This window comes from Pleurodeles waltl, chromosome 8, assembly GCF_031143425.1.
Source record: "Pleurodeles waltl isolate 20211129_DDA chromosome 8, aPleWal1.hap1.20221129, whole genome shotgun sequence".
In the NCBI taxonomy this organism is placed as follows: domain Eukaryota; kingdom Metazoa; phylum Chordata; class Amphibia; order Caudata; family Salamandridae; genus Pleurodeles; species Pleurodeles waltl.
In genome coordinates this window covers 315,162,835-315,176,241 of record NC_090447.1, presented here as the reverse complement: position 1 = coordinate 315,176,241, position 13,407 = coordinate 315,162,835, and the positions used below count along the sequence as shown (strand labels likewise).

General features: G+C 40.7%; 1 protein-coding gene across 1 annotated transcript in view; it reads left to right on the top strand.

Moving 5' to 3' along the window:
- The first annotated feature begins 2,819 nt into the window (after positions 1–2,819).
- Positions 2,820–13,407, top strand: part of GPR161 (G protein-coupled receptor 161) — a 60,308-nt gene continuing 49,720 nt past the window's right edge. Inside the window, exon 1 of the mRNA XM_069204160.1 lies at positions 2,820–2,993. The gene's annotated coding sequence lies outside the window, so the exon portion shown is untranslated. The remainder of the gene's footprint in view (positions 2,994–13,407) is intronic.

The window sequence follows — 13,407 nt, the reverse complement described above, 5'->3', positions numbered from 1 at the left end:
CTGAAATTCAAACGAGACACAAACGAGAATCAGTTTCTGGCATTGTGGGAGACATATTTGGAGCAATATTTCCTTCAGTGGGAGTTGTTCTGAATTCAATAAAATACATAAGTTGTCTACAGTTGTGGATAACATGTTAAAGGATTATTCACGAGCAATTCTCCTCTTAGATACTGAAATAGTTGCTACAAGAGCTATGGCCCTTCAGAACCGCCTTGTATTAGACATTCTTTTAGCAAAAGACGGCAGAGTTTGCAAATTACTTGGTCCGCGTCACTGTTGTTCACACATATGGACAATACTAAGTTAGTTAGAGGTTTGATTAACAATTTAACAAAAGATAAAACAGGACTAAAAGAATGAACTGAAACTACTGTCTGGGGAAAGGCTGGCAAAGGAATTGATTCAGTGGGAAATTGGCTTGGCAACTTGGGAGAAGGTATTATATTAAAATGAGTCAAATGGATTTCGATTATTGTGTTTTGTCTAATTGGAATTTGGGGAATATATAAAACATTTTGAAGAATTAAAAGAAGAAGATTTGAAAAGAATCGGAAGAGGGTAGCTGTTCAAATGGAATGATTTTATGGGAGAAATTCAAGGAGAAAGAACATTTATAAAAAGGTGAATCTACATTCTTAATTTTGAAATGACATAAATAAATGTACTTTGAGTGTTTGTGTGATGACATTTATAGTCATCAGAGGAGGGATTGTGAGAGCAGAGATTTTACTGATAAAATGTTGAGTCTTTACGTGGTTATACTTACAGATTAATGTGTGAATTAATTAGATAATAATATTATGTTTACGAAAATGTGACGAATTGAATGGCCACCATCTTATGTAAGGCTTATATTTTGTTCGTGCTAACTTAAGCTGATGAATTATTCTGTCTTTACAAGACAGTGTGTTTCCAAACTAAAACGAATGATAGAAATAAATGTGTATTTAGTGGCCTCTGCTGGACTGAAGTAGAAGCAGAGAAACTGTATAAAATGTTTCTAGTGTGTACCGTAATTTAACTGACTTCATTGTTTGAAGATATGTTTCTAACCTGTGTGTCATTCCTAGAGGGTAAAAAAATGGTGAAGTAACATTTTGTAATCGTTCTTCCTGTGACTTCGTATTTCGGTGGAGTGGAAACAAAAGATCCACAGATGAGGCGGAAGAAGATGAAGTCTAGGATACTAATGTATTAGTTTCAATTTTCGTAATGGAATAACAGCAAATAGAAGAGCTTGGAGTAAACTAATTGTATAATTTTGATATCTGTTAATGTTCTGATTGGTCATAACTTTCTCACCTCATGTTTTATCCAATCATTTTCATTTAACAAGTTTAACTTAATGTTCAGTCACCATTGTTTGTGGGTCATCCCTCGTTGGGATATTTGTGTATCCTGAGACCGAGCGATTCCATTGCTTTATGAAGAACCTATACTTAAATGGTTTAGTCCAAATTCTAAACCATTACTCCTGTCCTTATTTCTGTTCCTATCCTGATGTTGGTGCCTGATGTTGCTGTCCCACTGACGAACTAGACGTTGTTGCTGATTACTGTAGTAATTTAGTAATGTACAGTTGTGAGTTGTTATTTGTCTTTTGTTTTTCAGGTACCAGCTGCAATTGCTTATTTACTGCTGCTTATTTTTGATAGCGCCATAGCTTGTGTTACTAAAACTTTTAATTGAAGCCCAACATGTTAATGCTAATTAGTGGTTAGTGAGGCGTTACTCATGTACTCATAAATTGTCTTGGATCATTTATTGTCTTATCATTATTGAGATGTATTTCAATTTCTCTTGCTCAGATTCTATTGTTATGGTTTTGTGTTATAACCATTGAGATAATTTTTATTTTTGTGTTGATTAAACTCAGATATATACAGCATTCGAATCAGCCTTTATTGTTTCTCTATATGTATCATTTTTACTTGAGAATTATTTTTGTGACCTTAGCATTGTAAATACAGGGAAATAAATGATTAACTTCTTAACAAACTGGTGTGGTTATTGAGGTTGAATAGATTATTATTTGTTATATGTGATGTTTAGGATGTATTTCGAATGACATTTTCTCAAAACGGAATTGATTATCATTTGTTATATGTGATGTTCATGATGTATTTCGAATGACATGTTCACAAAACAGATTCGGTTCGGTTCATCAACCTAGTGAGTGAAATCCACTATCTAGTCTAAAATATAGCTAGGTCTTCTCCGCGTTAACGCATCAAAAGCTAACACTTTGTCTTAATTCTTGGAAGGGAAAATATGGAGCATGTGAGGGGTCTCCACACTTTATCTTTGGCAGTTTTACATAGCACAAACAAAAACACAGTTAAGAACTCTGTCTTTGTTTGCGCTATGTTATTAAACCGCCAAAAATGAAATGGTGGCTAGCTGTCACCATACATACTAATAATTCCGATTTAGGCACATTGCCTCTGCGTCAATACAAGTCAGTGGGGAAAATACGTTCCCCCGACTTTTTGTGGCAAAAATAAAATATAAATCCCAGAACGCATATTGCTCTGCGAATTAAAAAAGAGCAACGTGGAAGGTGTTACGTATATTATGTGGCCCACACGGTACTTATATGTGTCTTTCTGTATATTTAAACAATGCTCGCGCGCCCCGAACGCACACACTAGGCAACACGGTCGTGACGTAGCACACAGGTCGGGTGGCTATGGTCGGCAGAAGCCTGTGCACCGCCCTGCGACTTAGACACCGAAGCAGCACTGATGCAGCTTTGGGGGCGCTGAGTACCACCCGGTCTGTACTAGCGTCATAACTACGTCACCTCCTGCCTCTTTACTCCGCAACTTCTTGCCTTGTATCAGACTTTCTCCCGCTGTGGGTCTCGCCTCATTCCCCCTTCTACCCGGTACCGCTACCCAGTAATTAGTGTGTGAAGGCAAGCTCCCGTGCCTGTTCGACCTCGCTTCCAGCATAGATTGGCGCCCGGTGCAAGTCTGCATATTAGTGCGGTAAGTTTATTATGTGTCTCCACGCTTGGGCACCACACCCGCAAAATCCCAGGATGGGACTTGGAAGATTGTGTTTTAAACGGATTCAGCTGCCATGTTATTCCATGGAAATGTATTTGGCATACAGGGTCCTACTTACCTGCTAAATTGTGCTCACGTGCATTGTTCCATTTAAAAGTTTGTCTTGGAAAAGTGGTTTAACTTTGTAGTTTTAGCTGTGTTTTATACATTTACACAAGTCGTAGTGTCATTCACAAATATAGTATTTTCTGTCTACTTGTACTATAGTTTGAGATGTGTTTAGTTTAGACTACCTGCATTTAGGTTCTTTAATTTCTTATAATACATGATAATACCATCTCCGTTCCAACAAAGCCCTTACGTTTTAATGCGTAGCTCTTTAATAAAAAAGATAGCATATTTGCAAACATTAAGTATAAAGGTAGTTTCCAGTGCAAACTTAAACACATCAAAAAGCTGTTACATATTTGTTGCAAACAAGAGAGTCTTTCTTTTCTTTTGGACTGTCAGCAGCAGGCATTGTAGCATCAGAACTCAACTGTAATACATTATTAAAGTTGAACGGCTACATTATTTCTTTGTACTAGGTGACTGGGTGCATCACAAGTCGCCGTTTTAAAGAAATGTAGTAGTCGTTCTTATACAGGGGTTGTAGAATCCTATGCATTATAGTCGTATGGCACCATCGGTGCTGCCCACACACCTCATGTTGACAGTTTTAATCTTAAAACTTGGTTGTGCTAGTACTCATGTTGCTGTGGCGTTTTCAGTCTATACTGTGGGTTTCTGTGACGAGGCAACACCCTAAAATTCCATCTTCCTTCATTTCCAAGATTACATTGTTGCCTCTGGATATATATTTGGGGTAATCTGATAGCAAATCGGAGAACGTGTCTGTGGCTGAAAAAAATGATTGGCTTTGGCATAGCCTTAGTTCACAAAAGAGAGGCTTAACCTGCCTAGATCATGCTTAATGTGCACATGCTAGGTCATACGGAATATGGAAAGTTGTACCGAATGTTGGGTCGGCTAATAATGGAAACAGAACACAGAGAGAGAACGCAGACCTATCAGAGATACTTTATATCGCCTGAGTGTCTTGTGTACAGAATAGAAATGTGTTGTGGGCAGAAAACGTTAATATTGTGGTCTGGGCCTCCCCTAAGCTACTAACATTGCCCTTTCTATGGCAGAGTTGAGGACTCGGTCAGGGGAATATTGCTAGCAGATGCAACTTCCTCTGCTAGGCAGACTTGTTACTCCCTGGTGACTCAGGATTGCAGTGTCGCTAACCATTACAGATGGTTGTTGAAGTGAGGTATGTAAGCACACATAGGGGGTGAAGCCAGTGGTGATGGCTGAAGAAAATGGAAGGTGCAGTTAATATCTAAAGACCTGCAGAAGAAACCAAACATATGATATGAATTTTGAAGATTGTGCCACCTTCAGAGGCTGTAATATATCCCTTCATGTACTACCACTGTTTAGCACAGAGGGTATTGAGAGCAGTGACCCGCGAGCACTAGTTATTGGATAATATGCAGTATGCGTTGGTCTGCGTATATTTACACTTTGCAGCTCGTAGTGTATAGTGTGCTGCAGTAAGTGCGTAGAGTATTAAGCACTAAGCAGTGTGGAATTCCAGAATGGTAGAGGTGATGATCGAAAGCAGAACTGTAGTAGGCTGCATGTCAGATGGCAGGTGCAGTCTCCAAGATGTGTCCTCAAATGAAGGTCTTTAGCTTGTGTTCAGAGTGAAACACCTTTCTGAACACAAAGTCTATCTAGGCTGACAGCATTTCAGTCTTTTGTGGAAAAAAAGAGGCTGCTGATTTGGAAGTTGTCTTTGTCACTATCTAAACAGGAAGGAGTCTCATTAGAATAAATCAGTTTCGTTGTGGAGGTAGAATGGTATGCAGAATGATAGCCTGAAAACTGGCAAACAAGTAGGCTTGCATTGAAGGATACAACTGGTAATATTCCTGACAGGGAGTTAATCTGAGCCCCTCTGTTTGCCTACCTTGGAAAGCTGCCTTGATCATCTGCATTGCTATGCGCTAGCTGTTTCTTGGGGGGGATGACCCTCCCACCTTGACCTTATCAGGGACTGTCATGCTGGCAGCTGAGATGTAGGCATCGTCTTGAGGGTCTGCCACTAGATATACTCTCTATCTCCCCAGGAAGGATTACTATTTTGCATGGTTTCCAGCTTCTGTTTGTCTGAATAGCTGGACTAGTAGCAGCCCAGATCTTTGGGAGTTGGTGCCATAGTTGTGGTTCGAGTTGTCTCCACTGTGGCTTCACCCTGGTACGTGGATGATGATGTTACAGCCTGGATTAAGTTTGGAGCCTGGAATGCAGTTTCCTGTCCCCTGAGGTCTTTTGCTCAACTGTTCTGTCCAGTTGAATTCAGCCTTGTCCCCATCAAGTTTCTGTTGGAAGCTCTACTGGAGAGACCTGAGTGTGCAAATAGTGGCCTGTATACTTGACACTGCTGTGCATGCGGGGAGAGGAGATTGAACAGAGAATCTTGACGTGTAACACAATCTTTGGGGATATGTGAGGGCAGGCCTCTGGCTCCTTTAACTGCTGACTGACCTGAAACCCTAAAGACCATCCCAACTCCTCTCCTCCCCACAAAACACTGCATGATCTCATTGTTCTTCACTTACCATTCTGGGACTGCTTTCTTGATGTAGCATAGTTCCTGCTCAAATATAGGCCTCGTGCTCTTTTGTAAGCAGAGTGGTTGCACTTCTGTCTGTTGTGAGTGCTAGAGTCAACTGACCTTTTAACTTGAATGATCTGTGTACCAGTTCTGCTCTACCTCTGCATGGTTAGTGAACACAGCACCACAAACAACACTTAAGTACAGCTGACATAGCTGGTGGCAGGATACAGGGGTAGACCTGACTTTTCTTTGCCTTGCGCATGTAGCTCATCCTGCTCAATCATCATGTGCGAAGCAACAGTGTTAAAAATCGGAAACAATGTATTCTGACCGCAAGAGAATGAACAGCTGCAGAAAGGGAGCCAGTCCTGGACTCTGACTCGCAACCTGAACAACACATTGATTTTCAGTGTGGATAGGATGTAGAAACTTATTTGGATATGCAAAGCAGTTTCCACCACCATAGTCGAAATAAGATCCCTGACAATCACTTGAATTGCATAAAGGGAAAATTAGATAGACACGCAATTCATATTGACATGGCTTAGCAGAGGATGTCTGATGTAGATTATCGTAATGCTCAGTATGAAAAAGTGCTGGAGATGAAAACATCCCTTAAGTGAGCCATGCAAAAAAACAAGGGCCAAATCCAACCCAGTAATTTTAGTTTGGTGGGATTCCCAGTATCGAATATAGTGAAAGCCTCTGTAGAATATAGTGTTATGTTCCCATTGATAAAACAAAGTATTCTGTCTTGTCTGTCATTGAAAGAGCTCATTGCACTCTGGTCCTTCGATCGAGTCCTGGTCCAACTTTCAGGCCCATCATTGTGGATTTTTTTAAAACCAGTGATTGGGATACCACACTTTGCTTCTACAACACACAGATTGTTGTACCATGGTGATACTCTTTTCTCCAGACTTCACGGTAGCTGTCCAGGAGACAAAAAGATTCTTTACAGGAGATAAGAAGCTATGATGTATCCTGTCTGACTCAATGTCGCCTCTAAGCAAAACGCTTACTTGTATCAAGCTGCAAATCAGTGGCAATAGGAAGAACATTGTAGTGTCCTGGACAGAAGCACCAGCCCCCAGTCTTAAAGAGCATAAATTATGTCACTCTTGGAGCACTCAGGCCCACTATCTGACATTTGTTGAAGTATCATGGAGTGCCCGTCACCGAAGGAGTTTTCTGTGTTTTTTTTTTTTGTGTGTGTTTTTTTAAATACCTTGCCATTGGTTCAGTGTTCATAGTTGGTGACTAACCCCCAAGACCAAATGAGTGCGTGAAGGAGAGCACAGTTTTTTAACAAGGTTCTACCAGCTTCCTTTCATTTTTTGCTGTGCTGAGAAGGGGTGTCTCCCCAGTTTTGAATCGTGACAATTGAAAATTCATGTAGGTTCAATGTTTTAGGTGATTTTCCCCATAACACCGGGCCTTCTAATTTGTAAATCACACTTCTTCTTGAATGTGATGGAATCTGCTGAGTATTCGAGATCACTGTTGAATTACTCATGCAGCATGTCTATTCTGAATGCCATATTTGTTTATCCTAAAGCCCTATTTCTTTATACACTCCTGGCAAGTCAAAACATGTGGGACTGGATGTATCTACTCTTCCTGAAATAAAGCATCACAAAAAGGCCACCTCTTTAGTGTATGCTTTGTGTCGTGGAGCTTTTGTCACTTATCACAAGGATTGGACTGGGTGAATTCATGAGGGAAATGTTACTGCTTGGATCTTATCCCACCTGACTGGGTGGGCTCTTTTGGTAGTTGCCATTTAGCGGCCCATTTGTCCATTCCTTGAGTCTTTGTACCTAGTATGCTCTACTGTCAGTTCCGACCCAGTTAATGCACTTAAACTCTTCAGTGCTCCGCAGATCATGAAAAATATATTTTGGAACGTTACCCTCTGCCAAAAGTGATAGCTTAAATCCAAACTCCAGACTGAGTGGAACCAGGAGTAAAGTGCTGCATAAAGTGACACACAGAACAAAATCAGCCACACTGAGTCAATCTAAAACCGAGTAAATTTTAAAGAGAGAGTTCGTCACAGAGCACTAGCAGTCTGACAGCTAAAATGTGACAGATATCCTGCGCAAAAATTGAGTTCTAGTTGAACTTGGCATGTTGTTTTAATTTACTTTGATGTGCATTTATTTAATGTTTGATATCAGGCCCGATATGATTACTGTTTATTTGTGCCAGATTAAAGTGTGCACTGGAAGTGAAGTATTTCTGATTTAAAATCAGTCTAGACTTCACAAGCAAGATCCTAGTTTTAAATTGTGTTCCCTCATGTGCACGATTTCAAACTCTGGCGACTCAGCTTTTTGGTTCAGCTATGCATGCTTTTTGTGTGTTGTGCCTCGTCTTCTTTTCTTTACCCCTTCTTCTGCTTTGCTCCTGATTGGTATTCAGAAGTCAAAACGGATGAATCAGAGTGCATCTGAATGACTTGCTTTTGGATGGTTTCTGGCCCCAGATGCACTTGTCAGCCTTGAATGACATTGCCGTTGTTTCTGTTTAATGCAGCTACATACAGTATCTATGCTTTGTATATGCTTTTCAGCCTGTGCTCTATATCTACTAGAAGAAAATATAATAGTCAGAGTCATGGAATTTAACCACAACCTGCAAAGATTCTTAAATAGTAAGTAAGAACATGTGACTCCAGAATCAGGTAAGGCAACTTTGCAGGCTGGTGCAAGTTTGCACTAATCTATTGTGTGCCAAAAGTACATGCCTCCGGGAACAGCACTGAAGTAAGTTGCTTCTGTTACCTTCATGAAGCTATTTATTTGTTAAGAAAATATCTATTGTGCGTTGTGAAGAAATAGGAACATCATATAGACATTGGCCACATGCATTTGACAAAATTATACTTTTTTCACAGAGAGAACTCACCATTTGAGTTTCTCACTGTTTGTGATAAGATATGGTTGCAGTTGTGCATATGATTCATCTAGTGTAACATAACTGCAAAAGTACGTAATTTCGTACATGCCTTATTGCAGCCAAGCCAATTTTGAAAATGCAGCAGAACAATGTTCAAACCCGTGTTGACAATGTCAGGCGTTTGTAGATTTTGTACAGTGAAAAGGATTTTCTACCCTTTTTGTGTGATGCAGGCAAAACTGGTATTCTTGCACATCTCCAGTACAAGCTTCCCATACTCATAAAGATTGGGTTGTGGAGGAAGTTTTATGTTCACACCAAGTCTCTCTCCTTCACCCTGGTATCATCTGGGCATCAGTAGGGTACGCAAGCCCGATCCACACGCTTAACAAATAAGTACCTTGTAGGCAGCAGTAGTGCAAGCTACTTACACACATCCTAAGTTAACGCAAACCTAACACCACATGGTACAAAGTAATTGTAATTTTCTTGAATAAACGCAGGATCCCCACAACCACCCTCGCTACAGTTCCATGCTCAGCAGTCAGTTTGGTGTGGAACAGTCACCCCCCCTACAACCCTCACACCACAATCTCTCACCTAAACAGCTGACACATGAATGGGGGGATGCATGATAGGTTTTAGTAAGGTGTCTGCTTCATCTTGAGCAGTTCGGCGGAGGAAATCACAATGAAAGAGATTGAAGGAGTGGCGTGTTATCATTTATTTAGTTTTTGGTCTCTGAGTTTTGGATCTACTGTAACCAGTACGAAGAGTGTTGTGTCCAATTTCGGGCAGTGGTACTACAGGTTAAATTGCCATTTCTGTATAAAGTAGAAGGGCTTAAAAACTTGAGAACAGAAGTTGCTAGAGACTGGCCTATTCTTGGATCTTAGAGTTCGAAGAGGCTGCACTGTGCTGGAATGGTCCTCCAGGTTCACTGCTTGCATTGATCAGAAAGTGTAGGTGGGGGCATTCTCACTCCCCTATTGAAGGAATATTGAGGTATGTCACTGTAATGGTGAGTGGAGATACGTTCCATTGGCGGGATCCTCAATCAGGATAGACAGAGTAGCCGTGAGCAACAATCCATTCTTGCACTTGTTATATGGTGGGGAAAACGAGGGCTATTCTGACAGCCAACGTCTTTGCGATCAAACCTAGAAATGGCCGTTTAGGTTTGAAAAGGTAAGTTTGTGAAAAAGACCTTTTCATGGGTGGGTGAGACTTCAGGAGATGTGGACAGACTAGATTCAGTAGATGGGCTTTATAAGATGTATCAAAGCTAGGACATCTAGTGGGCAGAATGGCCAGTAATCTTAGGATCAGCTTTGACTTAAACAAAGGAGTGATGTCCCTACAAATCCATGCTCTAATATCAGTGCTCTATTGTGTAACATCTGGATGAGGGAAATACCAAACTATTCTCATTTGAAAGCTAGGGAGTTCACTGAGTTCGCCATATTTTATTTATATATATATATCAGCAAATCTAGAGTGTCGCTGGTGTTGCAGGGTGCTCCTTACTAGAGCAGCTCTCCACCTAAAATTGGGAACTTCCCAGAGTTCTCCTTTGTTTTTTGCATAATTTATGCGTCACTCTAACCCTTAAAGGGCCTTGGTTTGACTTGTACTGGGTGCTCCCTTGTGTCTGGACAAAGCTATACCCCTCTGAAGAGCTCTAATGAGAGCGAAACACGTGTCAGGGGTTGCTTTACTCATTCCAGGTTGGCTTGGACGGTATTTGACCAGCCCAAAGCTGTAATACCGTGCCTGGAGTGGTAAATGGCTTTTGTCATTTTACAGCTCGGCGAGGATGACACTATGTCAATCCTATGTTTAAAGATTTTGCTGTACAAATGGCAAAAGACTTTGTCACTATCTAGCTCGGCGAGGATAGCTCTGTGCTGATCCTATGCTTAAAAACTTTGCTAGATAAGCAGACATTTGAGGTGAGCAAATCTAGAGTGCCGCTGGTGTTGCAGGGTGCTCCTTACTAGAGCAGCTCTCCACCTAAAATTGGGAACTTCCCAGAGTTCTCCTTTGTTTTTTGCATAATTTATGTGTCACTCTAACCCTGAAGGGGTCTTGGTTTGATATATAATATATATTCTCTTAAAAATACAGCACACTCTCTAAAGTATCTTTTGAGAAGGAATCGGAAACAGTAAATATCACACATTGGGAAGACATTGTGATGGACTCTTGGGAATTTAGCCATTAAAACATACTTAAGTGTGCCACAACTGGTAGCATTACACAGCATGTATTCTACCCAAATTAGGCCATATACCATGTAGCTATTTACATGTCTCATATAAAAATAACTGAACCTTTTATATGCTGTAAAAATTTGATGTGATCCCAGTTTACTGGAGAAAAGTAGTGAACTACTCCTCTGCTGTATTGACGAGGGGAATTAATGTGACAAATGCTTTCCTTAGATATATAAAGGGGACATGATCTACTGAAACACTTCCAAATGTTACATGTCTTTTGTTTAATGACCCAGAAATGAGAGACAGCCCATAAAAGGGGGAGCACCAAAGCAACACATCTAGAGACAAGGAGCTAGGGTATATTTGCCAATACTTCACTATTACTATGAACTTTTCCTTTAAATTGGTCTTGAATCAGCTTTGTTTCCTAAAGGTGATTTGCAACATGACCGAACCCCGTGCAACTACTCTGCATGCTTCCCATAGAGTGAGTGGACTGTATTTTCTGAGACATATTGGGTTGTGGCAATCTTCAAATTTTGCACCAAATAAGTGTTGTTCAACTTCAAGGCGTCTAGCTGCGATATCTTCCCATCATTGTACTGTATCCACCGAAGAAACATCAATGACAATTTGTCTGATATACCTCTGGCCAGAAATTCACCTGATCTAGCCATATGGGCATGTTTCACTGGTATTTAAAAAAAGAAAAAAAAATTGGAATAGTTTGGAATTGATGAAGTCACATTGTGGTTATTAAAAGGTGTGTTTCAGCAGTGATTCAAATCACTTCACACACATAGTGCCAGAGGCACCAAGCGTTTTGTTTGATAATGAGCATTCTTTAATGGATACAGCTTATATGTAACTTATAGTTTTCAGCTTTTACGTTGTCGCTGTTTTGGTTCCTTATGCTCTAATTTTGAACATATGGTGTCTTCTGCTTGAGTGCCGGTGAGCTGTTGTTAGTCTCCCTGGGCCATCCCAGTTTTCCTCTTCAACTCCATTGTCTGCTCAGTGGGATTTGTCTTTTTCTTTCCGGATTGTACATCTGAGTAATCAGTTCCAGTGGTGTAGTTCTACAGTTCACATGTAGGGTTTCTTAGAGGGAAAGAGTACAATGTGAACTTTTTTGTCCCTGTTTTCCCCATCCCTCTTACCAATCTGATGCTTTCTTGGGTGCTCAGACCTTCTGTTTTCCTGAAAACATCATAATATACTCCACCCCCATGCTGTGTATTTTTTCTCTTCACTGTTTCTGCTGATAAACCTCCTGATATGGTTCAGTTTTTAGGTTGCGCGTAAGCGTACGCCCTCTTGTATTCTTACTTGTGTGAGCTCAAAGCCATTTCATTTGTTCCTTTCAGTGTCATTTAAAAATGCTTGCTAGTCATGCCCCTTTGTCCCTCCTTTTTCTTTTTCAGAGTAGGGACCAACTACTCTATAATTATGCTTTGCTGTTTTTATCTGGTCTTTGTGAGGACTTATTTTTTTTTGTTTTCCTGCTTCTGTGAGCTTGCAATGCTGAGCTTGTGGGCACTGTTAATGCGACCTACTGCTTTGTCCATAGCGCTTAAATCGCACTCCCCTGCGCCGTATTCTTGCTTGTCTGGCCACCCAATCACCCTCCTCCTGATGTTGCTTGCTAACTCCTCTGCCACCGTGGCTGCTTACACCGCACTCTTTTTTGTTTTCTTTTGCCTCACCACTTTCCGCTCATGGCAGTATGTTGTTTCTTCCTCATCCGTGTTTTCGGGTATCTTGCGGTTTTGTTTGCAATGTCTGCAGGGTCTTTTTTTTTTTTTTTTTTTTTTTTTTTTTTTTTGCAGTTTTATATAGCGGAACTCGATGCAAAGGTATTACAGCGCTGTACATGAGCACTAGTTACATTACACTAGAACACATTTATTTTTGGTAGGATGGGGAGATTAAGTGATTTGCTGAGAATCACAGGATGCTGAAACGGTGCTGAGGCTCAAACCGTTTTCCCCAGCTTCAAAGTTGTCAGCTCTGGCCCTTACGCCACATCCTCTCCCCTAGGGTTCTTTGTCTAGTGCGTGTTGGGGCAGTCTGTGAATAACTGGTATGTATGTGTATATATGTGTGTGTGTGTGTATATATATATATGTATGTATGTTCCCTGCAAAGCATGTGCTATTCTTAAAAAAAATCACAAATTCATTTGCATTGACTTTGCGGAGATGAAGAGGTGAAAAAGCTATTTCAGGATGTGACATTCTTGTTCTGTCGGGATCTCTGCAGTGGGTGCAATACCCAACTGACTTGAGTAGAGCTTAACACTAGGCGATAGCACGTGCTCCTGATATCTTCTGGTGGGTCACCACCCAAGCACATAGGTTAGTTCTAGGCAAGAAGATGGCAAAAAGTGTTGTCTTGAAAATGGTGGAAAAGGAGTCGTAGCTCCAGACCCAAACAATTCACGGCCTCAAGCTTGATAGCAAAAAACAACTAGCCTTTCGATGTAAACTGGGCCTCTTCAAATAGAGTTCAGTTAGTAGAGGCAGCCATTTTCCTACTGTGTAACACAAAGAAGCTAACACGAGGGTGCCACAGTGAGAGGAGCACAAAAATGGAACAAACA